The following is a 14,634-nucleotide window of genomic DNA, read 5'->3' on the forward strand; positions in this document are numbered from 1 at the left end:
TGAAAAAAAATGCATTTTTATATAGCGTCTTTCATGACATCAGGATGTTCCAAAGTGCTTCACAGCCAATAAAGTAGTTTTAAAGCATTGCTGCAATGTAGGGATGCACAGCAGCTAATTGTGCACAGCAATGTCCCACAAACATGAAACAACTTCATAGTTTGTGCCTGACTTTGCTTATTTTATCACTGAAGACAATTATTCTGAGGTCCTTGTGTTGAAATTTCAAAAGTAGGCTATGCGCCTGCTTCTATCAGGCGCAAGAGTTTTCAGGACATTAGCTGGGCAAGAGATAGGCAAATTGTGCAATCTTGCCCTTGCTAATGTCCTGACTGTGGGGATAAGGAAGATCTGTCAAGCCATAGTTTGACTGATCGGAAAAGCTGGTTTTCAGTGCATGCGCATTGCGCGCTGAAAACCGACTTTTGCAATGCCTTCCCGGGTCCGTACACACTCCGTACGGACCTGAGGAGGCCGGGATTTCTGCCCCATTTTGAAGGTTAAGCCAAACCTTGAATACTGGTCGGTTCAGTTGAGCAGTTACAAGAAGCGATATGAGTTTTCCAGTTCATTGTCCATCCCAAATCATGGGGCCCAACTTTGGTCATGACTTGCATCAATTTTTTTGGAGTACCGGTAAGTTTTTTTTCTGGCATAAGTTAAAAAATGCCATTTTCCCCAAAGTATTTGCTCCAGAGTAAGTCAGTTAAATACAGTTTTTTTTAGGTCAATTTATTTTTCAAAAGGGGGCATGCCCAGACACTTACGCCAGTTTTGGCCATTTAAGCCACTTTGGCCAGCAAAAACTTACTCCAAATCAACTTAGGTCAGCGTATGTGGCCAGCTCTGAAAAACCTTGAGGGTAGTGAAGAAAAAGCAGCGCACATTCGGCAGACATTAGAGCAGGGATCGGGGAGGGAAGGGAACTGGAGAGGACCTCAACAACCAAGCACCAAATATTGCAAGGAAAAGCTCAAACAATTAAAATACTAATAAAAATGACGTATATCCTACCACGATGTCACCGGGGGGTGGGGGTGGGGCCGCTACCCAGAGCGACCGGAGAAATGCGAGCTGCTGGCCGCAATGTCACCGGGGGGTGGGGAGTAGCCAGAAAGAGAGAGAGAGAGAGAGAGAGAGATGCTGGTATACGAAACACTCTTCTCCCCCGCACCCCCCCCAAACACTCTTTCCCTCCTCACCCACCCCCCCGCCCCCCACAATCAAAACTCTCAAGCACAGCCAATAAATAAAAAATAAATAGGGGAGGGAAGGAAACTGGAGAGGACCTACCTTGCCCGGGATCTCAGTGGGCCGGCCGACCGGTGCGGGAGGCCACTCGGCCGGGTAGGTTGCGGTGAGATCGGGGCGTCCCTTCGGCCGGGGATAGGGGCTGCGAGCATCGGGTCCTGCTCACAGCCCACAGGACACACTGGGAGGGCAGGAGCATGAGCGCAGGTGCCGGCACTGTTTTCGGCGCTGGCCTGTTGCTCCGCCCCCACTCCACTTCAGAATGCACGCCACGCTGGGACTCCGGGGACTCAGAAGAGCAGCCAGGATGGGGCCTCTTTTTTCCGGCGCCATTTCCAGCGCGCAAAGTCGCCGCACTTAAGGTAACCCCGAAAAAAGAGGTTAGGCAAAGTTGGGCCCATGGTGTTTATTATATGCTGTTCCATCAAAGAAAGCAGGGTGTGTTGCAAACTCATGTACACAGCGAAAGAGATGGTTTCTTTGTCAGTTACAGCTTTTAAATTAAACTTCCCCTTTGTAATCCTGTATATTACTAAAAGTCAGTTCTGTGGGATTTTTTATAATTACAAAACATAATCTCTGTTGACAATGATCTCGTCTGAGCTTACAACATACTGATTATCTTGTTGTGATGAACCAGATCTTATACATTAAACAGAAGTTGAGTCAAGAAGGGTTGAAAGTGAAAAGCAGAACAGATGCCATGAGGAGAGTCTGTACTGATATGTTGGCTTTTTTAATTGTTCTCAATGATATCACTTCCCCTCGTGACTAAGTGTTGATTCCTAGCTGGGGTGTACTTTGATGGCCATTAATTTCCCTCTGGTACTTTGCCCAAGGGTTCATTAATCACATATGAACCTTAATAGTGTATTCAGTCAGGCTATTTGACCTTAGGGAACATCAGAGACCAGCCTGATTTTCCCCTCATCCACATGCATACACTTCCAGTAGAGGTCACTGGATAGTAATCAGGAACAACAATAACAACAACAACTTGTATTTATATAACACCTTTAACGTAGTAAAATGTCTCAAAACGTTTCACAGGAACGTTAGCAAAAAAAATTTGACAGCGAGCAACATGAGGGCAGACGACCAAAAGCTTGGTCAAAGAGGTAGGTTTTAAGGATCATCTTAAAGGAAGAAAGAGAAGTAGAGAGGCGGAGAGATTTAGGGGGGGGGAATTCCAGAGCTTAGGGCCCTGGCAGTGATGGTCAGAGGCCAGAATTGGAGGAGCGTAGAGGGTTGTAGGGCTGGAGGAGATTACAAAGATAGGGAGAGGCGAGGCCATAGAGATGTTTGAAAAGAAGGATGACAATTTTGAAATCGAGCAGTTGCTTAATCAGCAGCCAATGTAGGTCAGCAAACACAGTGCTGATGGGTGAACAGGACTTGCTGCGAGTTAGGACAAGGGCAGCACTGTTTTGGATGACCTCAAGTTTCCGGAGGGTAGAAATTGGGAGGCCGGCAACGGAATAGTCACATCTGGAAGTAACAATAGCATGGATAAGGGCTTCAGCAGCAGATGAGCTGAGGCAGGGGCAGAGTCGGGCAATGTTATGGAGGTGGAAATTAGGTGGTCTTCGTGTTGGCACGGATATGTGGTCGGAAGCTCACCTCGGGGTCAAATATGACACCAAGGTTGCGAACAGTCTGGTTCAGCCTCAGTCAGTTGCCAGGGAGTGAGATGTAGCCGTTGGTTAAGGAATGGAGTATGGGGCGGGGATGAAAGACAATGGTTTTGGTCTTCCAAATATTTCATTGAAGATTTCTGCTCATCCAGTACTGGATGTTGGATAAGCAGTATGACAATTTAGTGACAGTGGAGGGGTCAAGAGAAGTGTAGCATATATCAAAGGCACTGTTCATGCTGCCATATGATTTGCTTTGGGATCAACAGCACTCTAGCCATTCTTCATGTATAAATCTGAATAAATGATAGAAAACTATTTCACTGTGGGAGGGAACACAGGCAAAACCCATCATCATAGACAATCCCTCGGAATCAAGGAAGACTTGCTTCCACTCTAAAAATGAATCCTTAGGTGGCTGAACAGTCCAATACGAGAACCACTGTTCCTGTCACAAGTGGGACAGAGAGTCGTTGAGGGAAAGGGTGGGTGGGACTGGTTTGCTGCACACTCTTTCCGCTGTTTGCGCTTGATTTCTGAATGCTCTCAGCGATGACTTGAGGTGCTCAGCGCCCTCCCGGATGCACTTCCTCCACTTAGGACGGTCTTTGGCCAGGGAGTCCCAGGTGTCGGTGGGGATGTTGAACTTTATCAGGGAGGCTTTGAGGGTGTCCTTGTAACGTTTTCTCTGACCACCTTTGGCTCGCTTGCCCTGAAGGAGTTCCGAGTAGAGCACTTGCTTTGGGAACCTCGTGTCTGGCATGCGAACGATGTGGCCTGCCCAACAGAGCTGATCAAGTGTGGTCAGTGCTTCAATGCTGGGATGTTGGCCTGGTAGAGGACGCTAACGTGATGCGTCTGTCATGCCAGGGGATTTGTAGGATCTTGCGGAAACATCATTGGTGGTATTTCTCTAGCGACTTGTGGTGTCTACTGTACATGGTCCATGTCTCTGAGCCATACAGGAGGGCGGGCATTACTAGAGCCCTGTAGACCATGAGCTCGATGGTGGATTTGAGGTTCCTCAGGTGGCTGAAGGCTGCACTGGCACACTGGAGGCGGTGCTGAATCTCGACATCAATGTCTGCTCTCATATTCTCACCAGTTATCCTCACATATAGGAATTTTAAACCCCCCAAAAAAGTGGATTTGGGTTGAATGGGATGTTAACATGTCAAAAATCTGGGGGCCAAAATTGCCCCTTCCGATAAGCGGTGGCTATGGAGTGGCAAGGAATGGCCCCCGAGTCTCCGCGGAGGTGCTGCTATTTTGGAAATTGCCCTTCCTCAGTTTTGGAGTGGTGTCCGGGACCTCGCCACCTATTTTCCCGCTGTGGCGTGCACGCACCAACCCCTTACCTACTGGCAGGGACCTCCTTGCAAAATTACCCGTTGGCAACCTGCCCCTTTCCCGATATTGCCCTGTGGGAGTGGCCCTGCCGTCAATCGGTGACCTGACAGCTTTTGCAGCATGGCAGTGCGACTGCCCTTAAAGGGGAAGGTGCACTGCTGCAGCCGCCACATTATTTATTTTTGTCAGCTGACTGCCAGGTTGGTCCGATAATTATGGCCGCTGGCCCGTCTGAAACCCTCCCTGGTGGCCCTGTGTTTGCCACTAAAGTGTCTGCAGAGTTCGCAGCGGCCCTCCCCTTTAACTGAAGGGGACAGGGTAATGACGTTATCAGCACGGCGCTGATGACTGACAGCGTCGGCCAGTCCGTGCCACCCCCACTTCCGCCCCCATGATGAGGCCACTTCCGCCCCACTCCAAAAAAATCCCCGAAGTGCTGAATTTCGAAGGTTATGCCGCCCCAATGCATGGGGCAGCCAGAACACATCAAAACCGATAGGTGTGCCTTGTTTCGGGCGGTGGGCAAATTCGGCCCCCTAAACCCCAACCGTAACTCACTTCCAACCTGCCCACTTCTGGTTTTAACGGAGACCGACAGGGGGCCCTCAACCAATCCGCTTCCAGGACACAAATTGGCAATTTAAATATTATAATAAGTCCGTGTGCCCCATATTGATCCACCATTTCAAACTTAACACTGGCCGTGCCTCGGGGAACCTGACAGCTAAAGGGAGGTGAGGACTGCTGTATCCACGAGTTAAGTGCCTTTCCACTTACCTGCTAGATCCAGCATACCTGCTTCATTAATCCCCCATGATTGGACATCCCCCTAACTCTTCCAATCACCCCCCAACCTCCCACACAAGGCCTCCAATCTCACTCAGAGGCCTATGATCTCATGTCTGAGGCCTCCGATCTTCAACTCTTCCCTGGCCTTCAATCCCTCAGGCCTCTGATCTCCGATCATCCCCCTGGCTCTGACCCCATCCCCCACGGCCTCTGAGCCTAGCCCCCCCCCAGCCTCCAATCCCTCAGGACCCTGATCTCCAACCCCCAACCCCTGGCCTTCGTTCCCTCCCTTTTCTCCACTCCCCGGCTGTGGCCTGGCGCCGAAGGTCTATCTGCCCAATAGCCAGCCAGCCTCTCAATCAAGCTGGCTGTGGCTGGGAAACGGAGAAAAAAATGTTAATCAAGTCCTACTGTTAAATTCGGCAGGGCCTGAGGGAAACCTGTTCCTCCAGGTTTTCTGACCTCAATCCAGCCCCCCGCTCCCCCACCCCTCCCCTGGCCCTGCTCCTTCCCTGCCTCCAAGTAAAAATCCAGCCCTGGTCTTTGTAATTGACCTCCCCACCCTGGAGCACTGAAACCATTTGTGACACTTCCACTATTGCCCTGTCTAAGATCAGCCAATTCATCACGAATCAGTGATTGAACCTATGACCTTCCAGGTGTCTATGTTTCAGTTCCTCATCATATGATGCATTTAAGGAGCCCTCAATTCTTAATATAAAAGACAAATTTTCTAGAATTTTTTTTGCTGGTTACACGGCCGTGCTTTGGAATCATAAAACCATTGTCTGTTGATGATCTCACATTGGATGCTTTGCAGATATGTATGATAGCATCAAGGCTTTTCTGAATACCAAAGCCTTGCCAGTTTTCTGAAAGTCTTGGTAATACATTTAGCAGTGCACTCATGCTGAGACCATCTGATACCCTAAACTATAACCAGATTTACATCATTGGATTACCATCCATGGCAGATGCACATACTCCTGCTGTGGATGTATCAATACACTTCCCTCGCACTCCCCTTGCAATCAAAATGTGCAATGCTTTCATAAGATGTATTATGTGAATGCACTTCTTCGAGAATTAAAAAAGCTGCTTTTGGAAAAGAAATGTTAAATACAATTGTAATTAATTGTACATAAACACTACACAAATTATAAGATCACAAGATAATTACAGATGAGGAAAGCCATTTGGCCCATCTCCATCCAGAAAGACCATACATTCCTCATTGCCAGATTGAATTGGTTCTTTGTTTCTACCTCCACTGCTCTATCTGCAAGTCCATTCCATCAATCCTAAGTTTATCTTTTTCTGTTTTGAAAACTGTGTCCCATTGTTATATCCTTGCAATTTAATTCATTCAAATTCTCCAGATATACCTTTTTCATATCTTATATATCTCTATAATAGTACCTCTTGAATATCTCCTTTCCAGGCTAAATAACCCAAGTTTCTCCAGGTTTTTCTCATAACTCAGTCTCTGACACTAGGCCTTGTGGCTCTTTTCCATGCTGTCTCCAATGCCAGAATGTTCACCTTGCATCACTCAGTCAGAAAGAAAGAAAGAAAGAAAGACTTGCATTTATATAGTGCCTTTCACGACCACTGGATGTCTCAAAGCACTTTACTGCCAATTAAGTACTTCGAAATGTAGTCACTGTTGTAATGCAGGAAACGTGGCAGTCAATTTGCGCATGGCAAGCTCCTACAAACAGCAATGTGATAATGACCAGATGATCTGTTTTTGTTATGGGATAACTCCCCTGCCCTTCTTCGAAATAGTGCCATGGGATCTTTTACGTCCACTTGAGAGAACAAACCGGGTCTCGGTTTAACGTCTCATCTGAAAGACAGCACCTCTGATAGTGCAGCACTCTCTCAGCACTGCATTGGAGTATTAGCCTGGAGTGGGACTTGAACACACAACCTTCTGACTCAGAGGCGAGAGTGCTACCCACTGAGCCACAGCTGACATTCAAGGTGCAGTCTGACCAGAGCTCTGCAAAGTTTGATCACAACTCCCTCTGATTGTATTCTATTGTTTTGGCAATGTAGTTCAACATTCTGATGGCCTTGTTGATTGGTGCTCTGCATTGGTTGGATATGCTGAGGGTGAAATTCACCTTGGGCAGTAGCGCAAAACCAGTGATTGCGCATCGGCAGCCCAGTTTTACATTCCGTACAATTTTCTTTTCCATTGAAAAAGTCAATTGGCCGGTGTGTAAAATAGGCTGCTGTCCAAGACGAATTCCCCCGTCCCCTAGTGTGTGGCTTGTACTGGGACTCCTAGATATCTTTCAGCTTCATCCTTGGCTACTTCAACAGTTTATAGTCCTAAATGTATGTTTATAAATGTACCTTGTTCCCAATTTTTCTTCTTATTAGCTTGAATTACATTTATAGCTAAAGTATAATGAAAATTGTACATCTGCATGTGTTCCTGTCAAAGTTTCCCCATTGTAAATTCCTTACTGCTGGAGAGTATAATTACCGTGTAACCTATTTACATAGGCAGCCTCTATTATCACTGTAGATAAGGTAATTTATAATATAAATATATACAAATAAAGAACAAAATATATGGCTTTAAAATGGAGATTGAATTAGGCCTGCATGTATCCAATTATCCCTTGGCCTCTCCCCATCTCACCTAAAGACTACAATTAGTTTTGACTCCCTTTGTGCAATGTCACAGGAGGTCGGCGCGAGAGGGTACAGAGGAGATTTACGAGGATGTTGCCAGGTCTGGAGAATTCTAGTTATGAGGAAAGATTGGATAGGCTGGGTTTGTTTTCTTTGGAACAAAGGAGGCTGAGGGAAGACCTTATTGAGGGGTATAAAATTATAAGGGGCCTAGGTAGAGAGGATAGGAAGGACCTATCTCCCTTAGCAGAGGGGTCAACAACCAGGGGGCATAGATTTAAAGTAATTGGTAAGGTGTTTAGAGGGAATTTGAGGGGAATTGTTTTCACCCAGAGGGTGTTGGGGGTCTGGAACTCACTGCCTGAAAGGATGGTAGAGGCAGAATTCCTCACCACTTTTAAAAAGTACTTGGATATGCACTGGAAGACTATGGACCAAGAGCTAGAAAGTGACATTAGGTTGGATAGCTTTTTGTCGGCCAGCACGGACACGATGGGCCAAAATGGCTTCCTTCCATACTGTAAATTTCTATGATGTCAAATTTTTTAATCTCATAATATTCCTGTGAAATGTCTTGGGATGTTTCACTACTCTAAAGGCGATATAAAAGAACATAAGAAATAGGAGCAGGAGTAGGCCACTTGGCCCCTCGAACCTGCTCTGCCATTCCATAAGATCATGGTTGCTCTGATCTTAGCCTCAACTCTACTTTCCTGCCCGCTCCTCATATCCCTTGACTCCCCTGTAGTTCAAAAATATAAGAACATAAGACCTTAAATATATTCAATGACCCATCCTCAACAGCTCTCTGGGGTAGAGAATTCCAAAGATTCACGACCCTCTGAGAGAAGAAATTCCACCTTATCTCCATTTTAAATGGGCGACCACTTATTCTGAAGCTATGCCCCCTAGTTCTAGATTCCCCTACAAGGGGAAACATCCTCTCAGCATCTACCACATCCAGCCCTCTTAGAATCTTATACGTTTCAATAAGATCAGCTATCATTTTTCTAAACGCCAATGAGTATAGGCCCAATCTGCTCAACCTTCCTTCATAAAACAACTCCTTCATCTCAGGAATCAACCTAGTGAATCTCCTCTGAACTATCTCCAAAGCAAGTACATCCCTCCTTAAATAAGGAGACCAAAACTCACCAATGCCGTGTAGTGTTGTAGCAAGACATCCCTACTTTTATATTATATCCTCCTTGCAATAAAGGCCAACATTCCATTTGCCTTCCTAATTACTTGCTGTACTTGCATGTAAACTTTTTGTGCTTCATGCACAAGGACCCCCAGATCCCTCTGCACTGCTGCATTTTTTAGTCTCTCTCCATTTAAATAATAATTTGCTTTTTTATTCTTCCTATCAAAGTGGATAACCTCACATTTTCCAAAATTATACTCCATATGCCAAATTTTTGACCACTCACTTAACCTATCTATATCCCTTTGCAGATTCTTTGTATCCTCTTCACAACTTGCTTTCCCACCTACCTGTATCATCAGCAAATTTGGCTATGTTACACTAGGTCCCTTCATCCAAGTCATTAATATAGATTGTTAATAGTTGAGGCCCCAGCATCGATCCCTGTGGTACCCCACTAGTTACCGTTTGCCAACCGGAAAATGACCCATTTAACCAAACTCACTGTTTTCTATTAGTTAGCCAATCCTCTAACCATGCTAATATATTACCTCTAACCCCATGAGCTCTTATCTTGTGCAGTCACCTTTTACGTGGCACCTTATCAAATGCTTTCTGGAAATCCAAATACACTACATCTGCTGGTTTCCCTTGAAGCTGTTCAACGATTGTCATCTCCAGGCCAGGTCCAAGACCACCCCAACCTCTGTCGTAGAGCTACCGTACCTGGACGACGCCTGCATCTGCGCACATTCAGAGACTGAACTCCAGGACATAGTCGATGTGTGTACTGAGGCGTACGAAAGCATGGGCCTTACGCTAAACATCCGTAGTACAAAGGTCCTCCCTCAGCCTGTTCTCGCCGCACAGCATTACCCCCCAGTCATCAAGATCCATGGCGCGGCGCTGGACAACGTGGACCATTTCCCATACCTCAGGAGCCTCTTATCAACAAAAGCAGCCATTGATGAGGAGATTCAACACTGTCTCCAGTGCGCCAGCGCAGCCTTCGGCCGCCTGAGGAAAAGAGTGTTTGAAGACCAGGCCCTCAAATCTACCACCAAGCTCATGGTCTACAGGGCTGTAATAATACCCACCTTCCTGTATGGCTCAGAGACATGAACCATGTACAGTAGACACCTCAAGTCACTGGAGAAATATCACCAACAATGCTGCCACAAGATCCTACAAATCCCCTGGGAGGACAGACGCAACAACATTCGTGTCCTCGACGAGGCCAACATCCCCAGCATTGAAGTACTGACCACACTTGATCAGCTCCGCTGGGCAGGCCACATTCTCCACATGCCAGACACGAGACTCCCAAAGCAAGTGCTCTACTCTGAACTCCTACATGGCAAACGAGCCAAAGGTGGACAGAGGAAACGTTACAAGGACACCCTCAAAGCCTCCCTGATAAAGTACGATATCCCCACTGACACCTGGGAGTCCCTGGCCAAAGACCACTCTAAGTGGAGGAAGTGCATCCGGGAGGGCGCTGAGCGCCTCGAGTCTCATGCAGAAAACAAGCGCAGGCAGCGGAAAGAACGTGCAGAAAACCTGTCCCACCCTCCCTTACCCTCAACGACTGTCTGTCCCACCTGTGGCAGGGACTGTGGCTCTCATATTGGACTGTTCAGCCACCTAAGGACTCATTCTAAGAGTGGAAGCAAGTCTTCCTCGATTCCGAGGGACTGCCTATGTCAAGAAATTCACAGGTGTTTCAATGAAGGACCTAAAATTCCAGGTCCCGAACTAAATCTTGAAGGGTGGAAGATGCCTGTTCGTGGATTTTTTAAACAGATGGTGGCTGTTGCACACCAGCCACCACATGGGCTTGACAGAGCTAGGTCTTGGTCCAGTAGCAAGGATTAACCAAGACGACTGGAGACCAGCTCTGCTGCACGGACCTAGTGCGCACACATATTGCAGTGTGGGCTGGCCCGTGCTGCCTCTTCTGGGCCCACACAGGAATATGATGATGATGATGATGACATCTACTGGTTCCCCTTTATCCACTCCACTCGTTACATCCTCAAAGAACTCTAGCAACTTTTCAAACATGATTTCCTTTTCATAAAATCATGCTTGATTGTATTATGATTTTCCAAATGTCCTGCTATTACTTCCTTAATAATGGACTCCAGCATTTTCCCAATAACAGATGTTAGGCTAACTGGTCTATAGTTTCCTGCTTTCTGTCTCCCTCCTTTCTTGAATAGGGGCGCTCCATTTGCAGTTTTGCAGTCTGCTGGGACCTCCCCAGAATCCAGGGAATTTTGGTAGATTACAACCAATGCATCCAATATCTCCGCAGCCACTTCTTTTAAGACTCTAGGATGCAGGCCATCAGGTCCAGGGCATTTGTCCACCTTTAGACCAATTAGTTTGCCTGTACTTTTTCTCTGGTGATAATGATTGTTTTAAGATCCCCCCCCTCCCTGTAGCCCCTTGATTATTATTATTGGGATGCTTTTAGCGTCTTCCACCGTGAAGACCGATACAAAATATTTGTCAACGTCTCTGCCATTTCCTTGTTTCCCATTATTAATTCCCCAGTCTCGTCCTCTAAGGGACCAATGTTTACTTTAGCTACTCTTTTCTTTTTATGCACCTGTAGAAGCTCTTACTGTTTGTTTTTATATTTCTTGCTAGTTTACTCTCATAATCTATCTGTTCTCTTTATTATTTTTTTAGTTGTCCTTTGCTGGTTTCAAAAACATCCCAATCCTCTGACCTACCACTAATGTTTACAACATTGTATGCCTTTGTTTTCAATTTGATACCATCCCTAACTTTCTTCGTTAGCCACGGAGGTTCATCCTCTTAGATTCTTTTTTTCTCACTGGAATATATAAATACAAGTTGTTGTTGTTAGTGAACTGGCAGGTGCACTTAGGGGTTGCCATTGGCTGTATTGGACCAACACTATCAGAGGCAGTGGCAGCACTCTTACTCAAAGTACTGCAGCAGAAGGATGAATGTAGCCCTAGTGTGAAATGGGAATCTGCCTTTATGTACTTGCCAATATCAGACTGTTGAGAAAAACAGTGTGACAGATTTTACTTCACTGAAATGGATAGAGCTGTGTTTATTCATTTTCAATTATTTCTACTTTTTTCCTTTCCTGAAGCTGCTGACTCTTATTATGGTAGTTTGGCCCAAGTAGTCATTCTTTGCATTGACCCCAGACAGTGAGTGTGAATAGTGACTATAGGTGGGGTAGGGTGGGTGCGGGAGGGTGGGATGGAAGTTTCCAGTTGAGCCTAGCCCCATTCTCACAAGGTTCACACAGGAGCACTTTCTAGCAATAACCACTGGCTAGTGTTTTGGAATGGGAGCTCTAGCTGATTTTCCCTCCCACCCAGGACACTCACGTCAATTTTAGGGCCGCTACTGCCAATCTGGTTGTGGCCAGCTGCTCTGGCTGTTGTTTAATGTGAGCCACATAAAAAAAGGTTTTCACCCAACAAAAATGTAGGTTAGGATTAATATAGGCAGGATGCATTTGCAACACCAGAGTTCTGATTGGTCCCCTTAGAGGACAAGACACACCCAGCAGTTTGTCTGCAAAATGTAATTAGATCTTGCCTGCCTGAGTAATCAAGATCTTTCCAATGTGTAACTTGATCCATTCATTGTAACAGTCAGGCTCCAGACAGAGATCACAGTGCTAACATTACTGCTTTCAGAGAACAGAAGGGCTCACCCTCCTAGGTTAGGACCTTCTAACCCCCCCCTCCAAATAAGTTCCTGACCGTCTTCCCCCGCCCCCCACCTCCCCATAGATGGGGCATTGTGTGTGAATCACAGATTGTTAACAGGTTTATTGAGTATGAAGTGAATAGTGATAGTGTCATGACTTCCAGATTTCATCCAGTCCAATGTTGTCACTTGCTGCACAAACGCTGGGCTTTCTGAGAAATCAACCAGGTCTAGGGGGGAGCAGAGGGAGAATGTGATGCGGGTGTAAAGGAGGTGGGGTGGGGTTGGAAGATCGTGATCCACCTCTAACAGAGGGGGGAGAATGTGATCCGTCTGGCCATCTGGATCACGTCCTCACTGTCACCTCCCTTTAGACCTGGATCACATCTTTCCCCCATCCCCACTGTTCTCTCTGAGCTCTTCCCTCTGCCCCTCTGAGTTCTTGACTTTGTACCCGACCGAGTTCTTGACCTTTCTCCCACCCCCAGAAGTGCTTGATGTCCCCCCCCCCCCACCCCGTCGAGTTCTTGACCTTCTTCCACCCCCCCACCCCTCGAGTTCCTGACCTTCCCTCTCCCCATCCCTGACCTTCTCTTCCACCCCTCCCCCGCCCCCCCCACACTCCTGACCTTCTCTTCCGCCCAAGTTCCTTAACTTCTCTCCGCCCTCTGGGTTCCTCCCTCTCCACCCTCCGATCCCTTCTACTCCCTCCACTTCGATCCCCTCTCCTCCCTCCCCCCTCAAATCCCCTCTCTTCCCTCCACCCCTCCCCCTTCAATTCCCTCTCCTCCCTCCCCTTCAATCCCTCTCTTGACTGCCCCCTCGATCCCCTCTCCTCTCCTCCTTCCCCTTCTATACCCTCTCCACCTATTTGATGGCCCCAACCAGTTCGCTGGTGATGCCAGCAGCAGCCCTCAGATAAGTGGTTAAAGGGGCCTGCGAAGGGTTGGAAGAATAGTGATGGCCTATAGGGGGGGTAGCAGTAGGTGGCGACTGGAGGAGAAGAGGTTAGGATCGGGGAGATCAGAGGCCAGGATCAGGATGAGGAGGGGCAGTGGTGGTCAGCAGTGGCCCGTGTGGTCTTAATATGACGTTGGGAGGAGCACTCCTCCACATTCAGATAAGTATATTTTGAAATCTTGCCTTGTTGGTTGTGGCCTACAGCAGTCCCTTTATGGACCACCTGTTAGGCTGCATGTAAACCTGGTTTTGCTTGCAGAGAGAGCTTCAAACAGGTGTTAGGTCCCTTATTTGCACATGCAAAGAAAGTAACGCCTATTTCAGGTGTGAGACCTGGATGCCGATTATTTTGCCTATCCAATATGGCGGGTGGTGCTCTTCCAGCTCAGAATGAGTGTGTACTTCCTGCCCGCCAAATTGGAGGCTTAGGAGGCCGTTTAGCACCCAAACAACAGGAACTGTGCAGACGAATTTCTAGGACATTATCTGGTCATTCAACTCATTGCTGTTTGTTGGATCTTTTGTGAAAATTAGCTGATGTGTTTCCCTACGTTACAAGAGGGATGACACTTTAAAAGTACTTCACTGATTGTGAAATGCTTTGGAATGTCCCTAGGTTGTAAAATGGGATATATAAATGCAAATTATTTCTTTCAATGGCTGAAGGCTTTGTTACAAATAATGGAGCAAAGGGAAGGGGCCACACAGTAGGCCATATCAGAAGAGTGGAAGGTGCAAGCTGGCATATATGGCTAGGGGAATGTTGCAAAGGAGGCCACGGAGGGAGGTATAAGTGAGGACAAAGATTTCTAAATCAATGTGTTGTGGGGATGGGGAGCGAATGTAGATTGTTTAGCAAGGTTCATTACAGGTTAGGGTGCAGGCAGCAGAATTCTGGATGAGCTGGAGCTTGGTGAAGTGCATTAGAATTGACAGAGATGAGAGTTTCATCGGAGTGGGGGTGTGGCTGGGACACAGGCTATGTATCCAATGAAAATATTCTAGAGGGGCACTGCTTCCTTGCCCTCCCATTTGCTTTGGTCCCAAAAGTGCTTGAAATCCAAGCTGGTCTGTGTATCACAATGCAAATAGAGATTTTAACAGACGCCTCTTATTCCTGGTATTATCAAATTTCTGTTCCAAACTGTT

The 14,634-nt window shown here is 46.9% G+C and overlaps 1 protein-coding gene across 5 annotated transcripts in view; it reads left to right on the plus strand.

The window, feature by feature from the left end:
• Positions 1–14,634, plus strand: part of rbm47 (RNA binding motif protein 47) — a 286,762-nt gene that overhangs the window by 28,077 nt on the left and 244,051 nt on the right. The window lies entirely within an intron of this gene.

Source organism: Pristiophorus japonicus, chromosome 2 (genome assembly GCF_044704955.1).
Source record: "Pristiophorus japonicus isolate sPriJap1 chromosome 2, sPriJap1.hap1, whole genome shotgun sequence".
Classification (NCBI taxonomy): Eukaryota; Metazoa; Chordata; class Chondrichthyes; family Pristiophoridae; genus Pristiophorus; species Pristiophorus japonicus.